This window comes from Ursus americanus, chromosome 14, assembly GCF_024610735.1.
Source record: "Ursus americanus isolate L20-20 chromosome 14, mUrsAme1.1.p, whole genome shotgun sequence".
Classification (NCBI taxonomy): domain Eukaryota; kingdom Metazoa; phylum Chordata; class Mammalia; order Carnivora; family Ursidae; genus Ursus; species Ursus americanus.
Window position 1 is genome coordinate 34,721,304 of NC_142140.1, and position 13,014 is coordinate 34,734,317.

The 13,014-nt window shown below is 50.8% G+C and overlaps 1 protein-coding gene across 3 annotated transcripts in view; it reads right to left on the reverse strand.

The window, feature by feature from the left end:
* The window catches only part of CACNA2D3 (calcium voltage-gated channel auxiliary subunit alpha2delta 3), an 834,102-nt gene that overhangs the window by 191,041 nt on the left and 630,047 nt on the right, over nucleotides 1-13,014 (reverse strand). The gene's annotated exons all lie outside the window — the stretch shown is intronic.

Genomic DNA, 13,014 nt, shown 5'->3' on the forward strand with positions numbered 1-13,014 from the left:
GGATGCCACGAAGGGCTGATGGCAAGGTGACTTGGGATCACAGCCAGCTCCCTGCCATTCCACGCTGAGCCTCAGATGATTAACTCTCAGACAAATCTTTCCATTCAATGTACGCGAAGGTACTGTTCGTATCTGAGCCCGGAGGAACGAGGCTCCGTGTAAGGGGTGTCCCAGCCCCAGGACACCCAACCCTGCCGCAATGGTAGGAGTCTGGTAAATACCTTCACCTGCCCCAGTTCCTCCCAAACCCTCTTCCTGGAATGTAGCTGGAAACTTAGACACTCCGGGGCAGGATTTTGGGAGAAGACAGCATTTGGGTCCTTGGGCTTTTGATTTAATTTGGAGTAAGTGTGTGTGTGTGTGTGTGTGTGTGTGTGTGTCTTCCTTCTAGATGATGGTCTAGACTTGTCTCTGGCAAAGTGCAACCGGAGGTCTACCTGGGGCGAAATTTGTCTGTCAGACTTCGGTTTTCTAGTCATTGGGAAGCCACTGTGGTTATGATAAGTGTCCCCTTGACTTGCTCCTCAGGGGGTCTCTGAAAGCCTCACACTGCAAAGGGGAACCCGGAGCCCCCTGGGTGGAGGCTGGCAGGTCAGCCAATCATTTGGGATTTCCGGCCTTGCCAGCTGCGTGAGGGCTCCTCCCTGCAAAGTCCCCAGCTACAGGCTAGAGAAACGCCAGCTATTGGGTGGCCTTCTCCGATGTCATCATCTCTTGGGGAGTTCACTGCGGCAAGAACGGGGCCGACCCCATCCCAAGGAGAAAGGGGCAGGGAGGCTGAGGAGGACTTGTAGCCCAAGCCCTGCGTGGCTGAGCCAAACTACTTTCTTGTCTCCATATTCCGAGTGTATTAGTGCTCCCCTCTGCCCTGCAAACACCCACAGAGAGAGCAGAAGTGGCACCTGGGAAGTCCCTTCGGAAATACACGTGCCACCGCATGGTTAGAAAAGTCGAGCGAGGAGCGGAAGGGTTCAGGCTCCTCCTGGGTGAGGTGCAATGGTCAGCCCCGTGGTGCGGCGGGCATAATTAAATTACTGTGCCCAAGAGCCCATGGTGTCAACCTTTTTATTTGCATTCTTCGGATCTTATCATTTAGGATTATGTAAAAATGACAGCTGCTTATAATTATTTGGAGGTTGGAGCTGCAATAATTAAAACCATCTGCCTTTATCTTACCGCTACCAAACTTAACCCCGAGAGGCTGGGTCTACTGAACTTCAAAGAGGGAAGCAAGAAATAAAAGAAAACTCCGCACATTACTAACAAATTTCTTGTGATTCATTTAAATGTATAACCAGTTATTCCAACAGCCTTCAAACCTTTAATTATCTTTTAAATATATATAATTTGGGACTGCTAATTAGATAGCAATTTAATGCTCTCATGGGGATTCAGATGCACTGTCTTTCTAAAATGTAAACTCCGGGAGGAATAATCATTGGCATTCAAATGATTGAATTCTTCAGTTATTCAAATGAGTGTGGGCATTTTCACTGTTGGAATCATTTGAATGTCCTGCTGTCAGCCCCAGCTGTAGGTTTACAGGGCTCCTCAACCAAGCGGGGGTAAGGCTAGGCTTTCTCCCTGTCCAAGTCCAGCCCTCTGGAGAGAAACCAGCCGGGCTCCTGGGGAAAGCCTAGCAACACTCCAACAGCTCAGTTAAGTCTCCTCGGAGATACAGATGGTTCTGTTTTCCTATTTTAAGGAGGAGCAAACTTTCCTGGAATTTACAGTTATGAAAGCTTTAATGCTTGCTTTGCAAGCCTTCTCCATGCTGGTCTGCCTGCTGTTGTCTGGACAGTTAACATTTTAATTAATAACCCGCCCCCCCCCCCCCCTCCGCAACAGGCTGCTGCAGATGGAGGAGGTGAGGGCTTCACTCTGCCTTGGGCTCCCACTTCCTGTGTATTCCTACCCCCGTGGAGATGGTCCTTTAAATTATATAAAGATGTGCATCACAGGCAGAAAAGCAATTGATCAATGGATGACACTGGGCAATGATAGAAGCCAGCTCTCCCATCTCAGACTCACAATATGGCTAGGGTTTGCATTCCCGAGCCGGGGCTAGTAGCTAGCAGCTGAGGCTCATTTCCCCCACGAGGGGAAGGAGGTGCAGACAAATCTATAGGAATTTTTAAGAGATCATTATTCAACACATTGCATGTAATTACATTTTGATGAGCTTTTTATTGCTAATTCATCATCCAAGATGGGGCACTCTAGATATGAAATTAATCTAGTAAAACAAAGGTCAGAGTGTGTCCAGTGTAAAGAAAGGCTTTGTCCTCATCAAATCCTTTTGCCAAACAATAAAGCGGCGGAGGATGTTCTCTCTAAACCAAATTTCCTTAAAACGTCCACCCTTGATTATTAATGGCACAAAGCGCATGCTCCCTGGTACTTCTAAGTGCAAATGTGGATTCTCCAAGTAGGCTGGTGTGATGTGAGTTCACGTGCGGGGGCCTGAAATAGAATGGAAAATGTGACGGGTGGCATCATGTTAATGCAAAAAAAAAAAAAATCGATTTTTGCAGAGAAATATCTGTCCATTGGTGTCCCGGCTTGAGTTCTCTGAACTGTTCTGTGAAGCAGTCCCAGAGACCAGGATTCAAGGGCAAGGTATTCACTTGGGAGGGGTTCTCCGGAAATGCCTGTAGGGACATGGCCAAGTGACTCAGAGCCGGAGACAGGCAGGCAGCCAACACAAGGTACACGGTCAAGCACCAGAACGCTGTGGGCAGCCAGAGCCCAACCCCACCGCAGGGCCCGGGGGCCGCTGCTGGTGAGACACCCGGAGATACCCGGCCTGAGGGGGGGGAGTGCTCTCCAGTCCTTGGTGGAGGGAGGCGAACTCCGGGCACCTCTGGCCTGCTGAGCGCCCCCGAGGAGTGCACTCCAGAGGCCGGGCAAGTCTTCAGCCAGGTGCCGGCAGCTGCCAGCCAGGCTGGCGTGTGTGGCAAATGGCAGGGACCGAGGGGACATGGGCAGAGCGTCAAGTGCCTCACTAAGCTTCTTCCCAAGTAGGACCCTCTCAATAGAACCTCCAGCCACCTCCCCTCGTGCTTTGGACGTCTATCCTAGATCTCCCCAAAGGCTGCAGACACTGTTCCCTGAGCCTGAGGGAGGATGACATCATGCAGGGTGATTTCCCCCTCCCCCGGGGCGCAGCGGAACATGCCATTCCCAGGAGGGGCTCTCCCTGACCATCCAGCCTAGGGAGGTGACTTTTCCTACTTTTTTTGTTTTCTCAGATCCTTGTTTCTTTTAGAGAGTTTATCCAAAATATGTAGTGCTTTTTTATTTATTTGTTACTTAGGAGCTTTAGAAAATCTCCATGAGATTGTAAACAGAAAATGAAGGGGAATTATGTCTGTCTTGTCTTATCGCTAGATCTCCGGCGTCTAATAGAGCGCTGGGCACAGGAGGAGTGCACAGGCCAGGTGAGGGAGGGAAGGTGGGAGGGAGGGAGTGATGGAGGGAGGGAGGGAAAGAGGAAGGGAGGGAAGGCTCAAGGCACCAGCAGTGCAAGAAGGAGCCAGTTATGCATCTGGCATCTGAAGGGCCCTTTGCTGCTCCCAGCTGTGCTGGCCTGGATCACAGACTGTGACCTCAAGCTTCTAGGCTGCACACCAGCTCCCCGCAGCCTTCTCCAGCCATCCCTTCCACAGCAAGACACCAAGTCGTTTGATAAATTCTACTTCTTATCGGTATTTTCGCCCTGGTGCTTAACAATACAGCATGTCACCGGTTTCCTAGATGTGAGTCTTCTCTCTCCACTTACTCCCCACTCCACCCCTTCTAGGTCCCTCACCAGGCCATGGACACACATGGCTGAGCAAAACACGGTCTGATCGGCACTCACATTGCTCTCCCTGCAGCGAGGGGCAGATGTGCCAAGATATTTCTATAACGTAGCGCAGAGGCCAAGCTCAAAGGCCTATGCAAGAAGCCTGGTTGGATGGGGAGAAACCTCTTTGGAGAGAGAGGTGGGTGGAGGGTGGAAGGGTGCAGACTGGGGTCCCTGAGAGCAGGGGTCAGAGCCACACCCAGCAGAGGCTCCCAGACTTGGGGGATTTCACTGCTGTATTAGCCAGGCTGCTGTTGCTGTTAGCAACAGGTATCAATTCTTAATCACTTGAGCTAAAGGGGAAGTTACTGGAAGGGAATATGGAAGCTCTCTCCTCCTATTGCATTGAGAGATAACTCCATACATGAATAAACGAGGAACTGATAGGGAGTCTCTTGCTCTGCCTTCTCTTCCTTCCTCTTTCCTCCTTCCCATTGCTTTCCTTCCATCCTTCTTCCTTCTTTCTTTTTTGGCAGAGTTGGGACTTAGGAAAAACAAACCTTCCATCTACTCTTCCCTTCGTATCAGTCAGGGCCCCAGCAGGAAGCACACGGCATAGTCAGACTGGCTAATTAAGGAAGGTTTAATAAAGAGGCTATTGTAATGGGCGGTATGAGCAGGCTGAGGGAGACCAGAAGGAACGGTGCACTTCCCTGAAGGCAGGAGCAGTGGGGACCCTTCTAGCACTCTGCCTGAAGGGACAGAGAGCTCCGGGAGAGAGAAAGCCACAGAGACAGGGAGGCTGATATGGCTTTAGATTGGGTGCAGCCAGTTCTGGGGGGACAGGGCTGAATGAGCACCCCACCCCACCTGCCTCTCTCTACTTCTTGCGGGCGCCCCCCACTAGTCAAACCCCACCCAGTGCCCAGGGCAGAGGAGCCGCTGCTGGGTGCCCCCAGGGGCAGTGCGCGGGGCAGAGAGCAGAGGGGGAGGGGAAAAGTGTCTGCAGGAGCTAAGGGAGGTTCTCCAGCCAAAACTGCACTCTGACAAAGACGCTTACAACAGGGCTTCAGCATTAAGGACATCCTGTCAACAGAATGGGTCGAACTTTCTGAAAAATGACCAGGAGCACGTTATTGTCCATCATCATCCTTTTTTTTTTTTCCTTTCCCTGCAGACCAGCCCAAATTTGCTTTCTGATGGACAGTCTTTGGCCAAGGCATTCGTCATTCCCTGTGGGATGGGCACCACCGTGCAGGATAGCGTGAGGGCTTCGGAGGCCAAAACACGCAAAGATGCTCAGCACAGAGCCCGAGTCTGACCCACTAAGTAACGGAGGCATTGTCACTGCCAGCCCCCCCGTCTGCTCAACCCCGTCTACGCCCTGAGTGTCCGAGCACACACCCAGCACAGAACCTGGGGTTCTGGGGTGCTGTTGAGTCATTGAGATTTGCAGAACAGAGGGCAGCTTCCATCCCACAGAACTTCTGGCGCCCCATGACCTTGCCTCGTCCCCAGGCTCTCGAGGGGCAAGGGTCCCCCACTTGCTGGCGCTCAAACGTCCAGACCAGCGCTGGGCCAACAGTGCCTTCAGCCACCCCATCAAGAGGAAGGCATGCGAGGCTCTGTCTTTGCTTTTGCCAAATGATGTATTCCAAAAAGAATGGGCTTGCTCCATGGGGGTCACACAGCCTTGTTCACTTCTTCTCAGAGAACACACTCCACTGAGCAGATGCACCAACGAGGCATCCCTTAATTCTCTCTTTTAAATGAAACAGAATGCATTCAGACCAGGCCTACGCTGGAGTCACCTGGGCTTCCTTCTGAGAAGGTGCAGCAGGCAGGGACACCATCTGTGGCGGGGACACGGCACACAGCGGTGCCCGGGTGCCACCTACTGGGCAGTCTCGTTCAGTTCATCAGCAGCCTGAGCGGAGGGCGAGAAGGAATTCCAGCACTTGGGAGAAAGGTTTGCAAGTGATGTTCAACAGCCACCCGCCCACACACCCAAGCCTACAGGCTCCTGCATGGTTCTGAGACCAGAGCAACAAGTCGTGTGTCTGGTCAGGGCTGAGGACAGCGGTCCTGGGGAGAGAGTGGGGCCCCTGCTGAGTGGGGAAAAATATCCTCTAGGGTGGACAGGTGGACCCCGTTGGTGTGCATGCCACCTCCTCTGGGAAGCCCTCCTGCATTTGAAAGGCACCTTTCCTCAAGAAAAGCATTTAACTTAGCCTTTAACTCCCACTGTGAGCCCCTAGCTCTTCTTGGCCTCTCTCGCTGTTGGGAAACTCTTGCTTTGTGCAGTGAGCTTCCGTGGGCAGAGACACCCTTTTACCTGCTTCTACGTCCCTCTGAGTTAGCACAGTGCTTGACTCTAGGAACATCTGATGAATGCTTGCAGGCAAGCAAGAGGCAGAAGGAGGGGCAGAAAGAGAGGAGGGACTGACCAATCACGTGTAATTCAGTTTCTGAGCCTGACACAGCAAGGACTCAATACACGTTTGATGAGTGACTGTGTGGCACCTGCACTTCTCATTTATCGTGGGAAATTGGTACCCAGACATGTAGTCATCAGCATCATTCAAACATCATCAAAATCATTCAGCAAATATTTACTGACTCTCTTCTGTGCAGCAGCGAAATCCCAGGAACCCTCAAGCGACGGGAGGGGAAAAGCTGAACACATCATTTCCCAAGAGCGATTAGTGATCCAAGGAAATGATAGCAGGGGGATGTGATGGGGGGTGAGGAGGGAAGGGGGTGGCTCCTTTGGTCCACGAGCAGGGGAGCCTCTCTGCAGGGGTGACATCGCTGGGAGGCACGGAAGATGAGAATAAGCCACCGGTGTGGTTGGGATGAGATCCCAGGTAGAGAGAAGAGCAGGAACAAGGATTCAGAGCGGGGAGGAGCTTGCGGGTTGGAGGAAAGGACAAAAGGGCCAGAGCATGGCCAGGACACAGGTGAGCACCGTGCGCAGCCCCGCAAGCTTGGGCAGAACGGGGAGGTGGAGCCAGATCAAGCAGGGTGCCGGAGGCACAGCCAGGAGTTTGCGTTTCATACTAAATGCCAGTCAGAAGCCCTGCCATCTGATTGGCATCTGTGAAAGCCCCCTCTGACCTGCAAGGTGAAGAATGCCAGGGCAGGGGTAGGGGGGCGGGGCAAAGCCAGGTGCCCAGAGAGGAGCAGAAAGGGGACTGCAACCATCTGGGAGAGACAGAAGAATGGTGGCCCTGACCTGGACATAGAGACAAAGAGAGGTGGGAGGGCTCGGGGCACATTTTTCCAGCGAGATCCACTAGAAAGTGAGGGGGGGATGGCCTGGGGAGGCCACGCCCACACCTGTTGACAGAGAAAGAACCCTTCACATTTGTATCGAATAGGTGTGGATGAGCAGAAGAAATGAAGGGGAATGAACTGAGGTGTCTCCAGTGCAGGGACTACCAAAACAATAAAACCAGGGCATGTGTGGGATGGGAGCCAGCCCCTGCATCACCGGAGATCTGCACAGTGATCTAAAGATCACATTTCAACTCCACATCAACAGTTTTGGCGAGGGTACAGAAGCTCTCCACATGGTCCATTGCTTGAGCTAAATCGGCTGGATCTGGACAAGGATTCTAATAGTGTTCCCAACGTCTGAGCTCCTATTTAAACGGTGTTTGAGACGCACGGTCTACTTCACATTTAACATATAATTACATGTGCCTATGGGAAGGTCCCCTTAATTCCACAGGGGAGGACTGCAGCAAAAAATACTTATATTTATTAGCACGTCCACATGTTAACCCGCGTATTCAACGACCTTCTGCGAGGGCCCGTCTAGAACCCCTGCGTAAGAGCAGAAGGACAAAGAGAAATGAACCGCCCAGATGCCCATGAGAACAAAGTGGCAGAATGAACATTTAAAGTGGGACGGTCAAGGAGTGACCCACGGGAAAGGCTGGCGAGGCCAGACAGAACTCGGGCTGCGGAGAGCCAGTGCCTGGCACAGCGACACTGAGTCCCAGAGCGCATGGAAAGCTTCTGTAAGAGGTGGGAAGACCGCACAGGTATCTGGACCATGTGGGCTCTTGCAAGAGTGCATGTGAGTTTGCAGAATAACAGACATAGTTTGGGGTGTCTGAGTTTTCTGATTTAGAAAACCTGACACCTCGGGCTCACCCCATGCGGCTAAGGCTTTCCACCCGCCGGCCGGGGCTGTGCAGTTTGGTTGGGGGAAGGCTGCATGGCTTGGGACTGAACTCACATGGCTGACACTTCCAGAGCTGCATGGCCAAACCCAGGAGCCCATGTGCTCTGGCCATCAACTTTATGCTCCTGAATTCTGAACAACTCCCGCTTCCATTCCGCGCAGCCTGAGAGGGTGGGTTGAGGCCACAAGGGAGGGGTTGAGGTCACAAGGGAGGGGACTAACTAGCCACCCACCGTTTGCACGTACTACCAGGATGGAAGAGCAACAGAGATTCTTTTGGTGGTGGAGTTTGTTCCAACCCACTGTAAGGAAACGGTGCAAAATGTCTGGTCACACTCTCGACCTGTGCTGTCCCTTCCGATAGCATCAAGCCACGTGTGGCTCTGGAGCACCTGAAATGTGGCCAGTCTAAATGAGATGTTCTGAGCGCATAAAATACACATCCGATTTCACAGGTTAGTATGAAAATAATGGAAAATAGCGCATTAATAATTCGTGGTTGATTTTATGTTGAAACTCTGTGATTTTGGATATACCAGCTTAACTACAATATACTCTTAAACTTCATTCCACCTGTTTCTCTTTTGCTTTTTCAGATGCGGCTACTAGAAAATTTTAAATGACATAAGCATCTCATGTGTGTGGCTCACATTATATCTTTACTAGACGGTGCTGGTCTAGACAGATTCTGACTACAATCGTCCAATGATGACTCTGTCATTCATCCATGTGGCTGCAGAGACCGGGCCGCTTGGTCTCCCACCACTCTGCCTTCTATTTCCTGAAGATCCAACCGGCGGAGCAGAACTCAGCACATGGCACTTGATCTGGGTTAGGGCTCCTGGTTCTGAAACTTCCTAGCCACCTGACCCCTTTATCACAGGGGGATGGCTACCTTCCCCTCAAAGAACTGTAGCTCTCAGCCTGGTATGCACATCTGGTTACAGTCTGACTCCAGGCCGCCCTCTCCACACACCTTCTGCCCAGACCTGTCCCCACGGGCACCCTTCCTTTGAGCCTCCGGGCCTTTGCATGCACCTACTGCTAGGTTTCCAATTAAATTAATGATTGAAAGCTTTCACACATGTGAAACAGCACGGCACCTGTCATAGAAATAGTCATCAATGGATATTAGAAAAACACACTAAAACCAACAACAGTAACAAACATACAGAAACATACTTTCCCTAGTAATATCTATAGTTACTTACACACCCAAAGTGTAAAATCTTATTCATCCTTTTAGATTTTGAGTTCTTTGAGGCGGGGCACATCTCTGCAACTGCCTCGAAAACTTTGCTCGGGTCTAGAACATCGTGGGCACCCCGCAGACACTGGAGGTTTTTCTCCATCATCCCCACCTCCCATCTCAGCCACCCAGTGGCTGATGTGACTGGCAAATTTCTGTCCAGAATAGAAACCCTCCAGCATCCTTCCCCATCTCCCGGGCTTGCAGACGCAGAGCAAACAGCTTTTGGCAGATGTCAACGCGGTCTCCGTGGAAATGAGTCCTAGATTTTGCCTGCCCCAGGCTTCTCGGTGGAGCCATGCCTGTGTTGTGGCTCCTGGAAAGGAGCCTTATTTGTGTTCTTTTGGTGGTTTGACCAGGTCCACATTCCAGGGCTCCTTGGGGAAGGAAATCAACTCAGATGACCCTCTCTTCTAAAATGCAGGGCCAGATGCATCACTAAAACTTCAACAAAAATCAGATCACGCTAACGGAGGCACCTTCCCAATTTTATTTCCCTCGATGCCCTGTTGGGCAAGAGAAAAAGAGATACACGGTCAGGGCTCCCCATTTTAAGAAAAAAATCCACAAATATTTGGAAGATGTGGGGGAAAATAAAGCACAAGAAAACTAAATCTAACAGTAACTATACTTTGAAATATTTTTAACCTGAATGTTAAAGGGTGGTAAAGATCCAGATGTCTAAGAACTACTCGAACAGCATTCCTCAAGGTCTAATTGAGTTTGAGACCTCTCTCTTGAGGTGATGTGGTCCCACTTGACCTCTCTCTTGAGGTGAGGTGGTCCCACTCCCCCACCCCGAGGGACGGGAAGACAGCTATGCAGCCTCCAGGCCAGCACGCAACCCTGCACACCTGGACCCAGGTAAAGGTCTGTTGCGTGAACGCCACTCTTCCAGAAGTCACAAGGTGGTAGCAAGGATAGAGAGGTTGAGAAACACTTGGAGAAAGACTAAGGAGAGCCCTGTTATCAACAGAAAAGCATTATGTTAGCAGTTTTGCCAATGAAACCAAAGCAAGTCTGCTGAGCGAAGGCTTCTATATCTGAGCTGTTTCTGGAGACGCCTCGTGATTCACACCCAAGTCACACAAGATTAAATACTGGATAAAATCAAGCCAAACGTGAAGTTCAAGGGAAGGATTTTATTGGACAAATTAGAAAAATATTGGTATTGTGCTTTAGAGAAACCCACTTCTTTCGTTTGGCTGCAGGGGCAGAAACGGCCCCAGTGGTGGAGGGAGGAGGAATTGGAGTTATTTTAAGTGAACTTGCACCATCCTCCCGTGCTGGCCACAACCCCACACTCGCACCCGCTGTGCAAACCTGGCAGGCGTGGCCAGAACCAAGGGGAAAGTCCATTGATAATCAGGACTCAATGACACGGCTGGGGGTGGGAGAAGAGAGTCAGGTTGGAAGGAGGGTCCCTGCCCCAGGTAGCTGGGGGAGCACGGCTGGCTGTCCCTCGCTGTGCGGGAGGAGTCTGAGCAGGGGAGACTGATGTCCGGGGCAGATACCAGGTTTCCAGGGCAAACTCAAGAGTTAATTTTTCCAGAAGGACCCAAAATAAGTGGAAACGAACAGTGGCTTTGGAGGGTCCCTTCTTTGGTTCACCTCCTGAGTCCCTCCTGTGTGCTGAGTGGGCTGGTGCTTAGGGAGGAGGAGGGGGGGAAATGTTCTGCCTTCGGTGTGGAGGTAAACCAAACCAAACCGAGAGCAACTAACCACTCATGCACACCAGAGCTGGGAGGCCCCATCCCTGCAGACGGACACTTAGCTAGCTTACCTGTCACTCATCCAATACAACGGTTCCGAGTATTGCTTTTATTGATACTTTAAAAACAGACAAACAACAACAACGAACTTCAGTTTTCCTCACATGGGAGGGCCCCCAGAGAACCTCTTGGTACAGTTGTCGTCCACTTGTCTTCCAGACCAGAGCTGGCCTGGAAAACTGACACCGTATGTGCGTGTGTGTGTGTGTGTGTGGGTGTGTGTGTGTATGATCCCTCCCCAATGTTTATCATAACAATCTGAAGCAACCGAATCATCAGAAAGTGTCCTTCACATCCTCCTAAGCATGCACCACCACCGCATCCTCCCAACCTCTATGGTGGCCGAGCACAGATCGATTGAGCCAATGTAATAGAAACAGGATGCCGGTATAACCACCACTGTCCCCAGGCTGTCCCGGGGCCTGCTTTGTCACATAAGGCTTTTGGAATGCATCATCCCATTTACTCTGACAACAAAGCTATGATCTCTACATTATGGTTATGAGAGAAAATGAAGCTCAGAGAGGCTGTGTGACTTACCCAAAGTCACACAGCCAGGATGCGGCAGGACAAGAGTCAAGGGCAACCTGGGTGTTGCCAAAGTTGAGTTCTTCCCGCTTCACTGCTGTCATTTGTCCAAGAGGAAAATGTAACACTCAAGGCAGAGTCCACATCCACTTAGCGGTCACACTCAGGTGGATTTGTTCACGTAATTGTCAATGGTTCGCATCACTCCACACCTCTCCTAAGTATCCCATGACATCGGGGTCAGAGATAGATAAATGGCCTGTCCATTCCTTGTGTTCTTTTTTTTTTTTTAAAGAAAGTTGTATTTTATATTTTATATATATAGAGAGAGTGTGTGCACAAGAGAGAGTGAGAGGAGGGAGGGGTGGAGGGAGAGGATCTTCAAGCAGACTCCCCACTGAGCGCGGAGCCCGATGCTGGTTCCGTCTCGTGACCCTGAGATCATGACCTGTGCAGAAACCAAGAGCCGGATGCTCAAGTGACTGAGCCACCCAGGTGCACCCCTTATGTTCTTATCATGGATCAATTGCAAAATGGTCCATCTGGTTTGGATTTTCACAGGTGAGATGCTGGGGCATTGGCCTGGGCCTCCCGTTCATGGGAACTTGACCCTGGCCGTCACTTTTGGTGGAAGCGCTCACTACAGTGTTTCAGCAGCGAGAAGAACAGGAAGGACTTGTATTTGTGAGCACATACTGTCATGGGAGGATGGGCGCTGGCTGGTTGCCCTGCTTTTCTAGGAGCCTTTCATCGGCCCCCTCAGGGGCCGCAGCTCCAGAAAGGGCATCAGATGGACTATTAGCAAACAAGCTGTTTGCTGCATGACCAGGAGACATAAAAGACCCGGAAGGCGCTGAGAGTCAGCTGCGCAGGTGGGAGCTGCCCGTCTCCATTGCTGCAGAGAGAGACGTCACCTTGGTGACTTCCGACGCCTGGTTCCATTTCATTCCTTTTTAAAAAGCTGATAAATAGAAAGCTAATGCATCCACTGGCAGAGGACCCAGGTTAGATTCTTTTGTTGACTCTGTTCCACTCCAATTTGGGACAAATAAGCACTAAGAGCCCATACGCCACCACAAACACGGAGCTCCCCCAACAGCCAACCCTCACTGAGTGGCCTGGACATGCATAACAGGCTAAGCTTTTTAGACTTAAATATATTTTTAGACTTAAACATCCTTAAGAAATTAGTAGCTTTTTCAGTCAGACTTTTCCAACATTCTGAGTTACATTTGGAATTAGCAAACCAGTCAACTCAATCCTTTTTTGATAAAAAGATTGTCAAAATCAAATAGTAACATAAGTCCCATCTTACAGCACGCATGTGGGATCCACATGATGTGGCCATGAGTCCATTAATACCAGGGCGATTAGAGCAAAGCTGGATGATGATGCCGCTCAAACATAAGCTCTTTCTAGACAATGACCCACGCGCCAAGCAAACTGGCCGCCGCTATGCTGCACCAGCAGACATTTGCCCGGCAGA